The sequence below is a fragment of the Callithrix jacchus genome, chromosome 11, assembly GCF_049354715.1.
Source record: "Callithrix jacchus isolate 240 chromosome 11, calJac240_pri, whole genome shotgun sequence".
Classification (NCBI taxonomy): Eukaryota; Metazoa; Chordata; class Mammalia; order Primates; family Cebidae; genus Callithrix; species Callithrix jacchus.
In genome coordinates, this window is record NC_133512.1 from 91,652,415 (window position 1) to 91,672,305 (window position 19,891).

General features: G+C 44.8%; 1 protein-coding gene across 1 annotated transcript in view; it reads left to right on the forward strand.

Moving 5' to 3' along the window:
* Window positions 1-19,614, forward strand: part of LOC118143578 (uncharacterized) — a 42,361-nt gene extending 22,747 nt beyond the window's left edge. The window contains exon 4 of the mRNA XM_035253093.3: window positions 19,479-19,614. The gene's annotated coding sequence lies outside the window, so the exon portion shown is untranslated. The remainder of the gene's footprint in view (window positions 1-19,478) is intronic.
* The last annotated feature ends 277 nt before the right edge of the window (window positions 19,615-19,891 follow it).

Consider the following 19,891-nt stretch of genomic DNA (forward strand, 5'->3'; position numbering starts at 1 on the left):
TTTTTAGTCAACAGAGATTTGCGCCCTCACCTCTGGACAATATGAAGATGAATAAGAAAGAAATGGCCCTTACCCCCATGGGGCTTAGATTACGGTGGAGGAGACTGGCTTTACTTACAAAACTATGAACCATTTTTATTAAGGTGGAATAAACACCAGGAAGGAAAATACCATTTGCAAAATTTAATAGTGACTTTCCACAGAGGAGGTCTGCAGAATTTGTTGATTTATCCAGAATGAGCTCTGAGGACATGTTTGTTGTGTAGCAGGTGTCATTTCAAATTGACCTCAGCCTGACTCACGTCGTCACCACAGGACACAAGTGACATTTTCAGAAACAGACTTTCCTCTCCTGACCAGCGAGTGTTTCAGCCCACGTGCCAGCCACTGATGTCACCACAAAATCTGATTTCCATTTCGTAGACTATCAGAAATGTGCTGTGGGTGCAGTGTGGTTTCTATTAGCGTTATTAGGGGTTGTGCGGTTGAATTCCATTTTACCCTTCCAGAAAAATGTCCTCACAGTAAGCGATCCCTGCAAAGCAGAGCACTGGGAACGTGGCTTTGGCATTGTCAAGTGTGGTCGTGACGGCGGAGTTCGCTCCTATTACTGTGAGCATTTGTTTTACTGCAAATATCCAGATCGAAATTATATGGATCTGGAGGTTTTGAAAAATCAAGAAAAAAAATGACGTTTTACTTGATTGTATTTCTGACTTTCAAAATTGTACACCAGTGCAATAAAAATTAGTTTAACCACTGTACATTTTGCCACTGCCAGCGAGCAGGCTTGCTCATAAGAGATGTTTGAAAGAACTTCTCATTTTCCCTCTTCTGTGCTTGTGCTGACTTACCCTACAGCTAGCGGTGGGGCATGTGCTTCTGGCTCCAACTCAGGGTGAGTTTGCAAGGTCCTTTATGGCTCTTGATCTTTGGAAGTGACAATCCTCAGCACTGAATATATTTTAAAATAGTTTGTAAGCTCTGTCATTTAATTTTGCTTTCTGCACCAATTCTGTAGGTTAACGCAGTTGACTGTTACTGTGGAGGGGGTTGGCAAGATGTTAGCGACCCACAGATGAGGAGCCTGAGAGTGACTGAAGATGCTCACCAGAAAGTCTTCCATAGAAAATAAGTAGGAGAGGCTGGGTGTGGTGGCTCACGCCTGTAATCCCAGCACTTTGGGAGGCCGAAGTGGGCAGATACCTGAGGTCAGGAGTTCGAGACCAGGCTGGCCAACATGGTGAAATCCCTTCTCTGCTAAAAACACAAAAATTAGCCATGTGTGGTGGCATGTGCCTAAAATCCCAACTACTCAGGAGGCTGAGGCAGAATCACTTGAACCCAGGAGGCGGAGGTTGCAGTGAGCTGAGATCGCACCACTGTACTCCAGCCTGGGTGACAGAGAGAGACTCTGTCAAAAAAAAAAAAAAAAAAAAAAGGTAGGAGAGCTGAACTCCGATGTATGTCTGTGAATTTAAGGACTGTGTGTGTGTGTGTGTGTGTATGTGTGTGTGTGTTTCTCTCTCTTACCCCATTCCATCTCATTCCTTCATGGGCCTGCAGTTGGTGCTGGTGAGCAAGCTGGCTGGGACGCAGTGGAGAATGGCAAGGCTTGTGTAGAAGTGGAGAGTCTGTGCTTCACCTAAGGGCACTCGAGATGAAGTTTCAAAATTCTGTGGTAGCCACAAAGCACACCTGCTGGGATATGTTCCTGGAAGCTGCCTTATCTAAAAAGGTCGGAAAGCAGCGGCCTGGGCTGAGGCCTCCATGTTCATTGCACATGCTGCACAGTAGCCAAGATATGATGTAACCTACCTGTCCCTCAGTGGATAAAAATGATGTGTGGGAGAGAGACAGACACACTCATATGTGCATGTGTGCATGCATGTCCACACACACACAGTGGAATATTATTCAGCCATTCAAAGCAGGAAATTCTGTCATTTATGACAACCTGGGTGAGCTTGGGGGACATTAAGTGGAATAAGCTAGGAACAGAAGGACAGATACTGTATATTCTCACTTAGATGTGGAATCTGAAAACGTTGAACTCATAGAAGCAGAGAGAAGAACGGTGGTTACCAAGACAAAAATCTTGGCATTAGCTTGGCTCTTAGAAATGCGAGATTCTCACTTAGACCATCACGACGTGGTTAAAATGGGTGAAGATGGTGCATGCCACAGGGAAGGCAGCGGGACTCAGAGATGTGTGGGCTTTATCATTTGTTAAAGGATTAGAAAGTTACAATTATTGATAGAGCATTACTTAGTAAAATACCAGCGAGCACTTTCTCCCTGTCTTCCTCTCTCTCTCTGCCTGCATTAATACTAACGTTCCACATTTGAGTTCACTATTGTGGGCGTGGTCTTTGGGCCCCGCAGATAATGCAGTTGTGCACACAGCTCTCTGTCTGGCTCCACATCTTACCTTCCTAATGGATGACCCTATATCTGGAGTTTAATGGAGACAAAGCAACAGGATGACACACGAACAATATCAATAAGCAGGATACAGAGAATGTGTAAGAAAACCCTCCTTTTACAAAGAAAAGATACTACACTTGGATGATTCTCTAACTTTACAAGTACAAGATGGAGTTACAAGAAACAGCAACGTTTTGTGTTAAAGCAACACAGCAGTGACTTTTCCCCAGCCTGTTGGGCATCCTCATATGTGAGTCTTCACATCTCATCGAGTTTTAATCTCTTCTTTTGAGACTATCGGAAAACAGCATGAATTTCTTCCTCACTTTCTGACTTTCTATCCTTTTTCTGCCTGTGCCTTGTTCCCCTGGACTCTCTCCTAACTCTGGAGGAGCCTGCTCCTGCGCCCCCAGGGCTTCGGCTGTCTGGCTTCATTCTCTCCCTGGCTGAGGCTCCGTGCCTCTGCCTTCTGGTCTTTCTTCCTTTCTTCCATCTATACAGGCACGCTGGGTAGATGCGCCTTTCTCTCCCCTCCCGAGGCCCCTCCAGCTGCAGCACTGTCCCTGTGGGCAAACCTCCACAAAGGATTGCTTTCCTTCCGGCCTCCCACAGATGTCTCACCGTCTCCAGCCCCCAGCTCCCCTCCTCCTCCTGTTCCACAGCTACTGCTCATAGACTGAAAGATGTAAAGTCTATGTTTTGGATTTCGATTGTCTGGATCTTGCCGCTCACATCCGTGGCTGCTTCCGGGACAGCTCTGCACACCCTGCAGGGTCTCAGACTCATTTCACTCCCTTCCAAACGCTCCCTGATGTTCTAACAGTGAAACCTCTGTCCAGCTCCCTGGATTGCTTATGATGGACATCTGTTCCTCACCGCTCACCAGCTGTGACCTTGGGAATTACATTTGGTGCATCTGGGCCTTAGTTTCCCCATTTGTAAAGTGATGGTTAAAAATCATACCCACTTCATAGGGCTTTGTGAAAATTCAGTGTGTCAATGTGCGTAAAGCCTGTTGAAGAAGGCTTGGCATGCTGAAAGTGTTCAACATGTGGTGTCATATAGCTTTGATTCAGGTTTTACACAAGTGGGTCATACTATGCAATTTTTTTTTCCGGTGAGACAGTCTTGCTCTGTTGCCCAGGCTGGAGTGCAGTGGCACAATCTTGGCTCACTGCAATCTCCGCCTCCGGGGTTCAAATGATCCTTGTGCCTCAGCCACCCAAGTAGCTGAGATTACAATCATGTGCCACCATGTTGGCTAATTTTTGTATTTTTTGTAGAGATGGGGTTTCACCATGTTGGCCAGCCAGGTCTCGAACTCCTGGGCTCAAGTGATCCACCCACCTTGGCCTCCCAAAGTGCTGGGATTACAGGTGTGAGCCGCCACACGGCCTTACGCAGTCTTTTTTAATGCAATATTTTATGGACCTCTTTTCAGGTCATGTCACCTATTTTTCAAAACGTTTGTCCAGCATTGCATAGTGGAGATGCTTGTGAAACGCCCTTCCCCTGCGCAGTGACACGCCTCTGATTTCCTCCCCATCCTCTGGCCGTCCCTGTCTGAGGGTTCTTTGTGGGATCTCTGCTTTGTGTTCCACCTGGAATGTCCCTGCTGTTCAGGGTTTTGTTCTGGACCTTCCTCTCTTTTCCCTCTCTGCGCCTCCGCGTTTGAGCTCACCCCGCCACCCTGATGTCTCCAACATCCACAGGACTCGCGGAGCTCTCTCCGCGCCTGCCTCTGGTCATGTGGACTCCAACATTTTAAAGGCACTCCAACTTCTACGAGTCATTTTCTCACAGGCATGACACCTCATCCCTCTGGTTTTCCAGCAGCGATGCAGGAATCACGCTTGCTTTCTCTCCCAGCGCCCACCCCAGCCCCCACCACTCACGGGCGTTCTGGCAACACTGTGGACTCGCCTCTGGACTTGCCACAAGTCCCTCTCATCCTCACTGCCGTGGCCTGGCCCCTCTCACATGGTGGCTGCCCATCTGGCACCTCGCAACCGCTCCTCACCCTGCAGGCACAGAGACCCCCTCCAAAAACCCAGGCCTAACCTCTGGCACACCAAATGCTCACAGCTCTCGGGCTCTTGCTCCACGGGACCCTCCAGCTTCGTGTTTGGCTGTTTCCTATCACAGGACTCTCTTCATTTCTCAGTCTCTGGCAGCTGTCACTTCTGGGTCTTCGTGTGTGTTGGTCTCAGACTGGACCCCTCTTCCTCTAGCAGGCAGGGGGCAGATTCTTGGCATCCTTCAGATCCCAAGGTAAACACCACCTCCTCCAGGAGCTTTCCTGGGTCTGTCTTTCTCCATAGGGCTGCTGCCCTTCTGTTTGCCCCTCCTGGTCCCCACTCCTGGGCTTCCCCTAACCCAGCTGTGATAAGGGGACTCAGTTGCTTGTCTGTTTTGCTCTCATTCACTGTGGTCATGGCGTCCCGGGCTTAGCACTGTCTGACGCATTGCGGGACTCACAGAATTTGCTGAGTGGAATGGCGTTTGGAGTCGGGGCTCATTTGCAAAGGCTGTGGCACCTCCTCTGAGGAAGATGCACGAATGCATATGCTCCTCAGTTACCGGTGACCTTGTTGTTCAGACCCCCTGAGCCCAGGCTGTGAATTTCTATCCTAGGGCATCACACGATTCTAGGGTACACACTGCATGGCAGCTGGTGCGGGTGTGTCCTCGGCCCCTCAGCGCTCCGTGCCCCTTCAGCACAGAAGCCAAGGATCCAGCGGGGCTTTAAGCACTTGTGTGCGCCATATCTTGTAGTCACCACGGATGAGATGTGTATTCTTGTTACACCCGCCTTGCAGGTGGAGAGGAGCCTGGGGCATAGAGAGGGCGCATGACTCCAAGGTCACTCGGGTGGCTGTGGGTCAGCCAGGATGGCAGCCAGAGCTCCCCCACTCACCCACATGCAGCATTGGCCCCCAGGACATTGAGGGCTGCTTGGCGTGCATGCTGGTGACGGGTCGCGGTGAAGCCAGGGGTCCGTCTCTGACCAATCGTATTTCTCCTGTATGATGCTGAGGCAGTGTCAGGCACAGGTCGGGCTGTCAGGTGAATAGGAGGTTGGGAGGAGAAAGCACTCAAAACGATGCATGCCCTCCTTTTCTTCCCTGGCAGATGTTCTAAAGAAAAAGAAATTAGGTCTGGGCCAGAGGATGTCCTCAGAGCCTCAGAGGAGGAGCAGCAAAGCAGGGACCACAGGAGCAGGACTGTCTGTTCCCGATGCCATGGCTTCTGAACATCATGAAGACTGAGTACATCGAGATGTATAAAAAATACTGACCTTCGTTGTCATTTAGATGTAAAGTTTCTTTTGTTCTGAATTCCCCTTTTGTGACATTTCGTTTTTGGTAAGTTAGGTAATGCAGACAGCTCTTCCGACAAATCTGACGTTCTATTATTACCCCATTGTCAGCTCAATGTAGAGCAGTCACCAAAGGGGACAGTGGAGCAAAGGCATGTCTCACTCGGCCTCTGTCCAAGGGGTTTGGGTCTGTAAGTGTGAGGACTGTAAGACGGCCTTATTAATCAGGAAGATGAGCTTGGAGGATTGCCTGCTCACAGCTGCTTACATCTCATTGCGGTTTTAGCTCTTAACACAGCTCGGCAGGCATGACGGTCTCTACTGACAATTTTGGAAATTAAGAAAACAAACTGGGTGTGCAAGTGTGCACCTCTGGTCCCAGCTGCACGGGAGGCTGAGGCAGGAGGATTGCTTGAACCCAGGAGTTGGAGGTTGCGGTGAGCCAAGATTCCATCACTGCACTCCAGCCTGGGCAACAGAGCAAGACCCTGTGTTTAAGAAAAAAGAAAAACAAAATAAAACAACACAGAGAAGTTAATTTGTCCAGTTATGAAACAAAGGGAGATAGCATAAAGGTTAGGAACTGGGTTTTTTGGTGCCTTCCCTTTCTATTGAATCTCCCTTAGCCAGTGCCTTCCAGAATCTGGCAAGTGGAGAGGCCCAGATTCTAAGATGAATGATTCATATTGTGGGTGTATATACTTAGACATATTTATAATTGAGATAATTTTACATTCAATAAAATACAGAGATCTGAGGTGCTCAATTTGAGTTTTAACACATGTATATCCATGTAGCCTTGCCCCAAACAAAATATAGAACATTTTTATCAACCCAGAAAAGTTCCCTTGTGACCCTTTTTGGTCATTTCTCATCTCCTGCCCTCTAAATCAGGCAATCACTTTCTGAATTCTATCACCATGGATGAATGTTGCCTGTTCCTGGAGTACATGTACATGGGACAGCCCAGCATAGACTCTCTTGGGTCTGACTTATGTCACCCAGTAATGCATTTGAAATTGATTCCCACAGTCACATGCATCTGTATTTTATTCCTGTTTATTGCTGAATGGTCCTCCGTGGTATAAATACGTCACAATTAGACAAATGTGAATGAATTACCTTTGACTTGACTTTTTCCCCTCGCACTGAATCATCTTAACCCACCCCCACTGCATGATTAATTAACCCAGCCCCACCTCCCCAGACAGATACTGACACCCATCACACACCAGGCACTGGCCTGGGCCTTAGAGATGCAGTGGTGAAAACGTCCACATTCCTGCCCCCGCAGAGTGGATAGTCAGGTGGGGAAGATGGACAGCAGAGGGAGGCGTTGGCAGAATGCGCAGCCTGTCCTGGGTCGTTAATGAACATTAGGGAGGAAAGTCAACTCGGAAGGGAACAGTAAGTAATGGGGGCAGGGTGCAGTTTCAGAGCGAGTAACCGAGGAGAAGCATGGGAGACAGACCTGAAGAGGACAGGGAATTTCACGTGGATATTTTGGGGAAGCACATTCCAGGTGGAGGGGAAGCCAACTGCAAAGGTCTCAGACAGGAGCAAACCTCAAATGCAAGAGCAATCCAAGAGTGACGTGTGGTTGGTGTGGGCGTGGTGGGTGTGGCAGAGGGGAAGGGTGGACTCTAGGACCTGGTTAGGGACTTGGGTTATTTGCTTGGAAGCTTAATGCCATCTACCTGTTTGGAGGGGCCAGGCTTTGGTGAACATCTTTTTGTTTGTCAGCTGGGGCCGGGATGTATTAATTAACCAAGGGACTTGCATCATCTGGGTCCCCCAGGTGGCAATTCTGGAGACATAGCAGTCACTCATTTGTGTAGATAAGCAAGAAATCAGAGCCAAATAAAACATAGGAGTTTTGAAAACAGAAAGCAGATTGGTCTTATTGGCACCTCAAGAAATCTTTCCTGGTCCTGGAAAAGGCTCTTCCTTTAGAGGCTGCCATTGGCTTTAGTCACTGCTCCAGAGTGGAAGCTGCTGGCTCAGTGCATGGGCTGGAGAGGACTCCACAGGATGGGTCTAGAAAGTTGGAGAAGCCAGAAGCTTATACAATTTTGGAAGCACTTTTAAGTAAGAGGACATAAAATTATGAAGACAAATTGCTGGGACTCTCTTGGAGTCTTGGAAGGATCCCAGGGAATGATATTTTCCTTTGCTTGAGGACGAATGTGTCCTGATGAGGAGGGCAAGATGGATCCCTAGGGGGCTAAAAAGATCTGAGTCCTGTTTGTGTGACAGTCATTTATAAGCTCTTCTCACTGCCCTAATACAATTTACATTAATGGAAAGTTACCAAACTACTCCTGCCCTTTTTCATTTTCCCTTTCATGTCGCATTTTATGACATTTTGTTCCTAAAGGGAAATTTCTAAAAACTAAAAATAAATTTATTGAAGTAAGGTTTGCATTACATAAAATTAATCAATTTATGTATTTTTATTTAAACAGAGTGTATTTCCATCGAGTTTTGTTAATTTCCAATTGTACCAAATTGTTCCCTGGAACCTTTTCACATGACATTTTTTGAATCCTTCACACCCTTCCCACTCTTCCTCCTGAACCCCCAAAGTGCATTGTGTCATTCTCATGCCTTTGCATCCTCATAGCTTAGCTCCCACTTCTGAGTGAGAACATGTGAGGTTTGGTTTCCCATTCCTGAGTGACTTCACTTAGAAGAATGGTCTCCAACTCCATCCAGGTTTCTGTAAATTTGATTATTTCTTCCCTTTTTATGGCTGAGTAGTATTCCATCTTACATATATAAAACATTTTCTTTATCCACTCTTTTTTTTTTAAATTTTTTATTGGATTTTAGGTTTTGGGGTACATGAGCAGAGCATGCAAGACAGTTGCGTAGGAACACACATGGCAGTGTGCTTTTCTTTCCTTCTCCCCTTCACCCACATTTGGCATTTCTCCCCAGGCTATCCCTCCCCACCTCCCCCTCCCACTGGCCCTCTCCTTTTCCCCCCAATAGACCCCAGTGTTTAGTACTCCCCTTTCTGTGTCCATGTGTTCTCATTTTTCATCACCCGCCTATGAGTGAGAATATGCAGTGTTTCATTTTCTGTTCTTGTGTCAGTTTGCTGAGGATGACGTTCTCCAGATTCATCCATGTCCCTACAAACGACACAAACTCATCATTTCTGATTGCTGCATAATATTCCATGGTGTATATGTGCCATATTTTTCCAATCCAGTCTATTATCAGTGGGCATTTGGGTTGATTCCAGGTCTTTGCTATTGTAAACAGTGCTGCAATGAACATTCGTGTACATGTGTCCTTATAGTAGAACGATTTATAGTCTTTTGGATATATACCCAGTAATGGGATTGCTGGGTCAAATGGAATTTCTATTTCTAAGGCCTTGAGGAATCGCCACACCATCTTCCACAATGGTTGAACTAATTTACACTCCCACCAACAGTGTAAAAGTGTTCCTTTTTCTCCACATCTTCTCCAGCATCTGTTGTCTCCAGATTTTTTAATGATCGCCATTCTAACTGGCGTGAGATGGTATCTCAATGTGGTTTTGATTTGCATCTCTCTGATGACCAGTGACGGTGAGCATTTTTTCATATGATTGTTGGCCTCATATATGTCTTCTTTCGTAAAGTGTCTGTTCATATCCTTTGCCCACTTTTGAATGGGCTTGTTTGTTTTTTTCCTGTAAATCCGTTTGAGTTCTTTGTAAATTCTGGATATCAGCCCTTTGTCAGATGGGTAAACTGCAAAAATTTTTTCCCATTCTGTTGGTTGCCAATCCACTCTAGTGACTGTTTCTTTTGCCGTGTAGAAGCTGTGGAGTTTGATTAGGTCCCATTTGTCTATTTTGGCTTTTGTTGCCGATGCTTTTGGTGTTTTGTTCATGAAGTCCTTGCCTACTCCTATGTCCTGGATAGTTTTGCCTAGATTTCCTTCTAGGGTTTTTATTGTGCCAAGTCTTATGTTTAAGTCTTTAATCCATCTGGAGTTAATTTTAGTGTAAGGTGTCAGGAAGGGGTCCAGTTTCTGCTTTCTGCACATGGCTAGCCAGTTTTCCCAACACCATTTGTTAAACAGGGAATCCTTTCCCCCTTGCTTGTTTTTGTCAGGTTTATCAAAGATTGTATAGTTGTAGATATGTTGTGTTGCCTCCGGTGCCTCTGTTTTGTTCCATTGGTCTATATCTCTGTTTTGGTACCAGTACCATGCTGTTTTGATTACTGTAGCCTTTTAGTATAGTTTGAAATCCGGTAGTGTGATGCCCCTCGCTGTGTTCTTTTTGCTTAGAATTGACTTGGCTATGCGGGCTCTCTTTTGGTTCCATATGAAGTTCATGGTGTTTTTTTCCAGTTCTGTGAAGAAAGTCGATGGTAGCTTGATGGGGATAGCGTTGATTCTGTAAATTACTTTGGGCAATATAGCCATTTTCACGATGTTAATTCTTCCTAACCATGAACATGGAATGTTTCTCCATCTGTTTGTGTCCTCTCTGATTTCGTTGAGCAGCGGTTTGTAGTTCTCCTTGAAGAGGTCCCTTACGTTCCTTGTGAGTTGTATTCCAAGGTATTTTATTCTTTTTGTAGCAATTGTGAATGGCAGTTCGTTCTTGATTTGGCTTTCTTTAAGTCTGTTATTGGTGTAGACGAATGCTTGTGATTTTTGCACATTGATTTTATATCCTGAGACTTTGCTGAAGTTGCTTGTCAGTTTCAGGAGTTTTTGGGCTGAGGTGATGGGGTCTTCTAGGTATACTATCATGTCGTCTGCAAATAGAGACAATTTGGCTTCCTCCTTTCCTATTTGAATACCCTTTATTTCTTTTTCTTGCCTAATTGCTCTGGCTAGAACTTCCAGAACTATATTGAATAGGAGTGGTGAAAGAGGGCATCCTTGTCTAGTGCCAGATTTTAAAGGGAATGCTTCCAGTTTTTGCCCATTCAGTATGATATTGGCTGTTGGTTTGTCATAAATAGCTTTTATTACTTTGAGATACGTTCCATCGATACCGAGTTTATTGAGGGTTTTTAGCATAAAGGGCTGTTGAATTTTGTCAAATGCCTTCTCTGCGTCAATTGAGATAATCATGTGGTTTTTGTTTTTGGTTCTGTTTATGTGGTGAATTATGTTGATAGACTTGCGTATGTTGAACCAGCCTTGCATCCCCGGGATGAATCCTACTTGATCATGGTGAATAAGTTTTTTGATTTGCTGTTGCATTCGGCTTGCCAATATTTTATTGAAGATTTTTGCATCTATGTTCATCATGGATATTGGCCTGGAGTTTTCTTTTCTTGTTGGGTCTCTGCCGGGTTTTGGTATCAGAATGATGTTGGTCTCATAAAATGATTTGGGAAGTATTCCCTCTTTTTGGATTGTTTGAAATAGTTTTAGAAGGAATGGTACCAGCTCCTCTTTGTGTGTCTGGTAGAATTCGGCTGTGAACCCGTCTGGACCTGGGCTTTTTTTGTATGGTAGGCTCTTAATTGCTGCCTTGACTTCTGACCTTGTTATTGGTCTATTCATAGTTTCAGCTTCCTCCTGGTTTAGGCTTGGGAGGACGCAGGAGTCCAGGAATTTATCCATTTCTTCCGTGTTTACTAGTTTATGTGCATAGAGTTGTTTGTAATATTCTCTGATGATGGTTTGAATTTCTATGGAATCTGTGGTGATTTCTCCTTTATCATTTTTTATTGCATCTATTTGGTTGTTCTCTCTTTTATTTTTAATCAATCTGGCTAGTGGTCTGTCTATTTTGTTGATCTTTTCAAAAAACCAGCTCTTGGATTTATTGATTTTTTGAAGGGTTTTTCGTGTCTCAGTCTCCTTCAGTTCAGCTCTGATCTTAGTTATTTCTTGTCTTCTGCTGGGTTTTGAGTTTTTTTGATCTTGCTCCTCTAGCTCTTTCAATTTTGACGATAGGGTGTCAATTTTGGATCTCTCCATTCTCCTCATATGGGCACTTATTGCTATATACTTTCCTCTAGAGACTGCTTTAAATGTGTCCCAGAGGTTCTGGCATGTTGTGTCTTCGTTCTCATTGGTTTCGAAGAACTTCTTTATTTCTGACTTCATTTCATTGTTTACCCAGTCAACATTCAAGAGCCAGTTGTTCAGTTTCCATGAAGCTGTGCGGTTCTAGGTTGGTTTCTGTATTCTGAGTTCTAACTTGATTGCACTATGGTCTGAGAGGCTGTTTGTTATGATTTCAGTTGTTTTGCATTTGTTGAGCAGTGCTTTACTTCCAATTATGTGGTCAATTTTTGAGTAGGTGTGATGTGGTGCTGAGAAGAATGTATATTCTGTGGATTTGGGGTGGAGAGTTCTGTAAATGTCTATCAGGTTTGCTTGCTCCAGGTCTGAGTTCAAGCCCTGGATATCCTTGTTGATTTTCTGTCTGGTTGATCTGTCTAATATTAACAGTGGAGTGTTAAAGTCTCCCACTATTATTGTGTGGGAGTCTAAGTCTCTTTGTAAGTCATTAAGAACTTGCCTTATGTATCTGGGTGCTCCTGCATTGGGTCCATATATGTTTAGGATCGTTAGCTCTTCTTGTTTTATTGATCCTTTTACCATTATGTAATGGCCTTCTTTGTCTCTTTTGATCTTTGTTGCTTTAAAGTCTATTTTATCAGAGATGAGAATTGCAACTCCTGCTTTTTTTTTGCTCTCCATTTGCTTGGTAAATCTTCCTCCATCCCTTTATTTTGAGCCTTTGTGTATCCCTGCATGTGAGGTGGGCTTCCTGGATACAGCACACCGATGGGTTTTGGATTTTTATCCAATTTGCCAGTCTGTGTCCTTTGACTGGTGCATCTAGTCCATTTACATTTAGGGTTAATATTGTTATGTGTGAATTTGATACTGTCATTTTGATGCTAAGTGGCTGTTTTGCCTGTTAGTTGTTGTAGATTCTTCATTATGTTGATGCTCTTTAGCATTTAGTGTGATTTTGGAATGGCTGGTACTGGTTGTTCCTTTCTATGTGTAGTGCCTCTTCTAGGAGCTCTTGTAAAGCAGGCCTGGTGGTGACAAAATCTCTGAGCACTTGCTTGTTCGCAAAGGATTTTATTTTTCCTTCACCTCTGAAGCTCAGTTTGGCTGGATATGAAATTCTGGGTTGAAAGTTCTTTTCTTTAAGAATGTTGAATATTGGCCCCCACTCTCTTCTGGCTTGTAGTGCTTCCACCGAGAGATCTGCTGTGAGTCTGATGGGCCTCCCCCTGTGGGCAACTCGACCCTTCTCTCTGGCTGCCCCTAGTATTCTCTCCTCCATTTCAACCTTGTTGAATCTGACGATTATGTGCCTTGGGGTTGCTCTTCCTGCAGAACATCCCTGTGGTGTTCTCTGTATTTCCCGCATTTGAGTGTTGGCCTGTCTTGCTATGTGGGGGAAGTTTTCCTGGATGATGTCCCGAAGAGTATTTTCCAGCTTGGATTCATTCTCTTCGTCTCCCTCTGGTACACCTATCAAACGTAGGTTAGGTCTTTTCACGTAGTCCCACACCTCTTGGAGACCTTGTTCATTCCTTTTTGCGCTCCTTTCTCTAATCTTGGTTTCTCGTTCAATTTCATTGAGTTGGTCTTCGACCTCAGACACTCTCTCTTCTGCTTGGTCAATTCGGCCATTGAAACCTGTGCATGCTTCGCGAAGTTCCCGCACTGTGCCTTTCAGCTCCTTTAATTCATTCATACTCCTCTCTAAGTCATCCATTCTTGCCATCATTTCCTCATATCTTTCTTTAAGTTCCTCAGTTTCTTTGCTTTGATTTAATACATGTTCTTTTAGCTCACAAAAGTTTCATTATCCACCTTCTGAAGTCTAACTCTGTCATTTCGTCACAGTCATTCTCCGTCCAGCTTTGCTCCCTTGCTGGTGAGGAGTCTTGGTCCTTTCTAGGAGGTGAGGTGTTCTGGTTTCGGGTGTTTTCCTCCCTTTTTCTCTGGTTTCTTCCCATCTTTGTGGGTCCATCCGCTTGTCGTCTGCGTAGTTGCCGACTTTTTGATTGGGTCTCTGAGTGGACACCCAGATTGTCGATGATGAATTATTTCTGTTACCTGGTTTTCCTTCTACCAGCCTAGCCCCCTCGCTGTACGACTGCTGAGGTCCACTCCAGGCCCTGCCTGTCTGGGGTGCACCTCTAGCAGCTGTGGCACAGCGAGGGATGCTACCCGTTTCTTTTTCTGCTATCTTTGTCCCAGGATGATGCCTGCCAAATGTCAGTCTTTTGGATATAGAGGGGTCAGGGAGCTGCTTGAGGAGACAGTCTGTTCTTTTTAGGAGCTCAATTTCTGAGCTGTGAGCTCTGTTGTTCATTCAGGGCTGTTAGGCTGCTATGTTTGATTCTGCTGCAACAGAGCTCATTAAAAAAACCCTTTTTTTCTCAAATGCTCTGTGTTGGGGGGTTCGGGCTTTATTTTTCGATGTCCTTTGAGGTGTCCTGCCCAGCTAGAAGGCAGACTAGCCACTGTTTGCTGCCGAGTCTCCGCCCTGCTGTTGTGTGATTCGCCCTGTTCCTGCAGGCTCTGCTGTGGTCTCCACCACGCCCCGTGGCGGAGTCTCTTCGTTGTAGCGTGTTGCCTCGGCAATGGCAGGCTGCGTCAGCAGTGGGCGTGTATCTCAGTAGGGATGGGTTGCCTTGGCAACGGCTGGCTGCGTCAGCAGTGGGCGTGTATCTCAGTTGGGGCGGGTTGCCTTGGTAGTGGTGGACGCCCCTCCCCCACAGAGCGTCTCGGACCGTCTGCTCGGGATAGTTTGAAATCGCGGTTTTGTTCGTCCCACTGGGTATCCCGAATGCTCTGTCCCTGCAATCCCCTGGGCTGGCCCACTGTCCAAGTCTCGTTCAGTCTCAAGTGTAGCCCTCTCAAGTCTCAGGTTGCCGGCTCAACAGGGCACCCAGACAAACGCGCCCTGTGGGGATTGCTGGGTAGGGCTGGCCGCCGCCATGCCCCGGCTGCCGGCTTCACCAGGCAGACTCACTGCCCGGCGTCCCGTGTTCTTTCCATACCTGGGAGTTTCCCCGCTCTGTGGGCAACAAAGATCAGTCTGGAAATGCAGCTCGGACCCACCTCTCTGCAGACTCAACGAGAGCTCCAATCCTGGGCTGCTCTCACAGTGCCATCCTGAGTCCTCCCCCTCTTTATCCACTCTTTCATGAATAGGCATTTAGGCTGGTTCCATACTTTTGTGATCGTGACTTGCACTGCTATAAACATTCGTGTGTAAGTGTCCTCTTCATATAATGACTTCCTTTCCTCTGGGTAGATACCCAGTAGTGAAATTGCTGGATACAGTGGTAGTTCTACCTTTAGTTCTTTAAGGAATCTCCGTGCGGTCTTCCATAGTGGTTGTACTAGTCTACAGTCCCACCAGCAGTGTAAAAGTGTTCCCTTTTTACCATATCCACGCCAACATCTGCTATTTTGTGATTGTTTGATCATGGCCATTCTTGCAGGAGTGGTGGTATTGCATTGTGCTTTTGATTTGCATTGCCCTGATTATTAGTGATGTTGAGCATTTTTTCATATGTCTGTTGGCCATTTGTATATCTTCTTTTGTGAATTGTCTGTTCATGTCCTTTGTCCACTTTTTGATGGGATTATTTGTTTTTTTCTTGCTGGTTTGTTTGGGTTCCTCATAGATTCTGGATACTGGTCCTGTGCTGGATGCTGGTTTGTTTGGGTTCCTCGTAGATTCTGGACACTGGTCCTGTGCTGGATGCTGGTTTGTTTGGGTTCCTCGTAGATTCTGGACACTGGTCCTGTGCTGGATGCTGGTTTGTTTGGGTTCCTCGTAGATTCTGGATACTGGTCCTGTGCTGGATGCTGGTTTGTATGGGTTCCTCGTAGATTCTGGATCCTGGTCCTGTGCTGGAGCATAGTCTGCAGATATTTCCTCCCACTCTGTGGGCTGTCTGCTTACTACGCTCATTGTTTCCTTTGCTCTGCAGAAACTTTTTAGTTTAATTAAGTCTCATCTATTTATTTTTGTTTCTGTTGCATTTGCTTTAGGATTGAACTGTTTGCCTAAGCCAGTGTCTAGAAGGGTTTTTCTCATGTTACCGTTTAGAATTTTTATTGTTACAGGTCTTAGATTTAAGCCCTTGATCCATCTTGAGTTGATTTTTGTATAAGGTGAGAGAAGAGGATCCAGCTTCATTCTTTCACATTTGGCTAGCCATTATCCCAGCACCACTTGTTGAATAGGGTGTCTTTTCTCCACTTAATGTTTTTGTTTGCTTTGTCAAAGATCAGTTGGCTGTAAATATCTTTATTTCTCTGTTCTCTATTCTGTTCCATTGGTCTACATGCCTATTTTTATACCAGTACCATACTGTTTTGGTAACTACAGCCTTGTAGTATAGTTTGAAGTCAGGTAATGTGATACCCTCAGATTTGTTCTTTCTGCTTAGTATTGCTTTGGCTATGCAGGGCCTTTTTAGGTTCCATAAAGATTTTAGAATTTTTTTGTAGTTCTATGAAGAATGCTAATGGATTTTGATGGGAATTACATTAAATTCTCCACTTAAAAGATACAGAATGGAAGAATGAATAAAAATCCACCAACCAAATATCTTCTGTCGACTCATGTAAACTTAAGACAAAGCGGTAAAGAAAGGTATTTGATGCAAATGGAAACCAAATGTGAGCAGGGGTAGCTCTTCTTATATTAGACAAAACAGACTTTAAAGCAATAACAGTTAAAAAAGACAAAGAGAGACATTAGAAAATGACAAAAAAATCAGTCCAACAGGAAAATATCACAATCCTAAATATACATGCACCTAGCACTGGAGCTCACAAATTTATAAAACAGTTTTACTAGACATAAGAAATGAGACAGCAGGCAACACAATAATAGTGAGGAACTTCAGGACTTCACTGACAGCATGACACAGGGGATTAAGGCAGAAAGTCAACAAAGGAACAGTGGACTTCAACTATACCGTACAACAAACAGACTTGACAGAACATTCCACCCAGTAACTGCAGATATGCATTCTTTTCATTGGCACATGGAACATTCTCCAAGACAGATCATATGAGAGTCCACAAAACAAAAGTCTCAATACATTTAGGAAAATCAAAATTATATCAAGTACCCCCTCAGACGACAGTGGGAAAAAATTGGAAATTAATGTAAACCCAGCAGAAGAAAAGAAATGTCAAAGATCAGAGAAGAACTAAATGAAATTGAAACAAAAATATGCAAAGGATCAGTGAAAGAGCTGGTTATTTAAAGAGTTCAACAAAATCGATAGACCATTATTAAGAATAACCAAGAAAAGAAGAGAGATGATCCAAATAAAGTCAATTAGAAATGAAATTGTAGCTATTACAATTGATACCACAGAAACACAAAAACTAATTCAAGGCTACTACGAACACCTTTACGCACACAAACTAGAAAATCTAGAAGAGATGATACATTTCCGGAAGTACACAACTCTCCTAGATTAAATCGTATCAGACCAATAGCAAGTAGTGAGACTGAAACAGTAATAAAGAAATTGCCAAGAAAGAAAAGTCCAAGGCCCGATGGATTCACAGCAGAATTCCACCCAGCATTCAAAGAAGAATTGGTACCAATCTTAATGAAATGATTCAAAAAGATAGAGAAGGAGGGAATCCTCCCTAAGTCATTCTATGAAGCCAGTATCACCCTAATACCAAAACCAGGAAAGGACATAATGAAAAATAAAACTACAGACCAATATCCTCAACACCGAATCCAACAGCATATCAGAAAGATAATCCACCACGATCAAGTGGGTTATACTAGGGATGCAAGTCAAGATATGTAAGTTTAGCACACACAAGTCAGTAAATGTGATACACCACACAAACAGAATTAAAAACAAAAATCATATGATCGTTTCAATAGATGCAGAAAAAGCATTTGACAAAATCTGGCATCCCTTATGGTCAAAACCCTCAGCAAAATTGGCATAGAAAGGACATACCTCAAGCTAATAAAAGCCACCTATGACAGAGCCACAACTAATAGCTTAGTGAAGGAGGAGAAGTTGACAGCTTTTCCTCTGAGAACTGGAACAGGGCAAGGATGCTCACTGTATCACTTCTGTTCAACCCGGAAGTCCTAGCCAGAGTAATCAGACAAGATAAAGAGATAAAGGGCATCCAGACTGGTGAAGAGGGAGTCAGACTGTCGCTGTTCACTGATGGTATAGTTGTATGTGTAGAAAACCCTAAAGACTCCTCCCATAGGCTCCTACACCTGACAAATGAATTCAGCAAAGTTTCAGGATACAAAGTCAATGTCCACAAATCAATAGCAGTGCTAGACACCAACTGTGACCAAGATGAGAATCAAATAAAGAACTTAACTCTTTTTTTTTTTTGAGACGGAGTCTCGCTCTGTCACCCGGGCTGGAGTGCAGTGGTGCAATCTTGGCTCACTACAACCTCTGCCTCCCGGGTTTGAGCAATTCTCCTGCCTCAGCCGCCTGCGTATCTGGGATTACAGGCATGCACAACCATGCCCAGCTAATTTTTTGTATATTTAGTGGGGGGGGGGGGTGTTTCACCATGTCGGCCAGGCTAATCTCACACTCCTGACCTCAAGTGATCTGCCCACCTTGGCCTCCCAAAGTGCTAGGATTACAGGTGTGAGCCACCGTGCCAGCCATCAAGAACTTAACACCTTTTACAACAGCTGCAAAAACGAAAAACAAAAACTTAGGAATATACCTAACTAAGGAGGTAAAGGATCTCTACAAGGAAAACATTTATTCTCCACAAGGAAAACTACAAAATGCTGCTGACATAAATCATAGATAGCACAAATGGAAACAAATCCCATGCTCATGGATAGACAGAACCGGTGTTGTGAAAATGACCATAACTGCCAAAAACAGTCTACAAATTCAAAATTAACCATTTTAAACTGTTTTAAAGCACTCACTGGCGTTTGATACCTTTACAGTGTTATGTAACCACTTCCTCTCTCTGATTCCAGAACATTTAAATCACCCCCATATCAACCTGTACCAATGAAGCAAGCATCCCAACTGCCCCTAGTCCCTAGAAAACATCAGCCTGTCTTCTGTCTCTTTGGACTTATTCAGGATATTTCATGTAAATGGAGTCATATATGATACAGGCTTCTTTTCCTGAGCACAGTTTTTCAAGGTTCATCTGTTGTAGCATGTATCAGAACTTCATGCCTTTTTATGGCTGAGTAACATTTCATTGTATGAACAGAACACATTTTGTTCATTCATCAGTTGATGGACATTTGGGTTATTTTCACCTGTTGGCTTTTGTGGATAGTGTTGCCTAAAGAGCATTTTTGATATTACTTTTTAACTTGATTTCATCTGTGGTGGGAAGTGAGACCTTGAGAATGAGCCAACAGATGTATTTTGTAGCCTATACCTTCCTATGACTTGGTTTGGCCACTTCCACCTCTCAGATTCAGGGCACTTTCTAAGTAATGAGTGCTAGGTGCCACCGACAAAGACTTTGCTATGTAGTTCTCTAGGTTCAGTGCTGGAGACTGTGGATATTGCAAAGGGTTTTCATGGTGTTGTCTATGGCCAGGTCCTAAGTGCCTCCCACTTTGGCTCCCATCAACCTCAGTAAGATTTTCCTCCTTAACCTTTCCTTGATCCAACCTTTATCTGAGTCTGTTTAATTAACTTCCCAGGTTTCCTGCTGACCAGACATTTTTCATGACAGGAAACTCCTCTCCTGTCTGTCTCATCTCCAGGGGTCCAGCTGCCAGGAATCACTGGTCTCCACTGACCACTACCTTCAGCCACGCTCTGCCAATCTTCTCTCTTGTCGGATGACATCTCAGGCAGCTCTTACAGTCCATTTCAGGTACAATATTAGGACAACCTTTTTCTCCCCTCCTCCCCCGCCTCCCCTTCCCTCCTCTCCTCTCCTCTCCTCTCCTCTCCTCTCCTCTCCTCTCCTCTCCTCTCCCCTCCCCTCCCCTCCCCTCCCCTCCCCTCCCCTCCCCTCCCCTCCCCTCCCCTCCCCTCCCCTCCCCTCCCCTCCCCTCCCCTCCCCTCTCCTTCCTTCCTTCCTTCCTTCCTTCCTCCCCCCCCTTTCTTTCTTTCTCGTCTGGCACTGTAACCCAGGCTGGAGTACAGTGGTGCGATCTTGGCTCATTGCAAC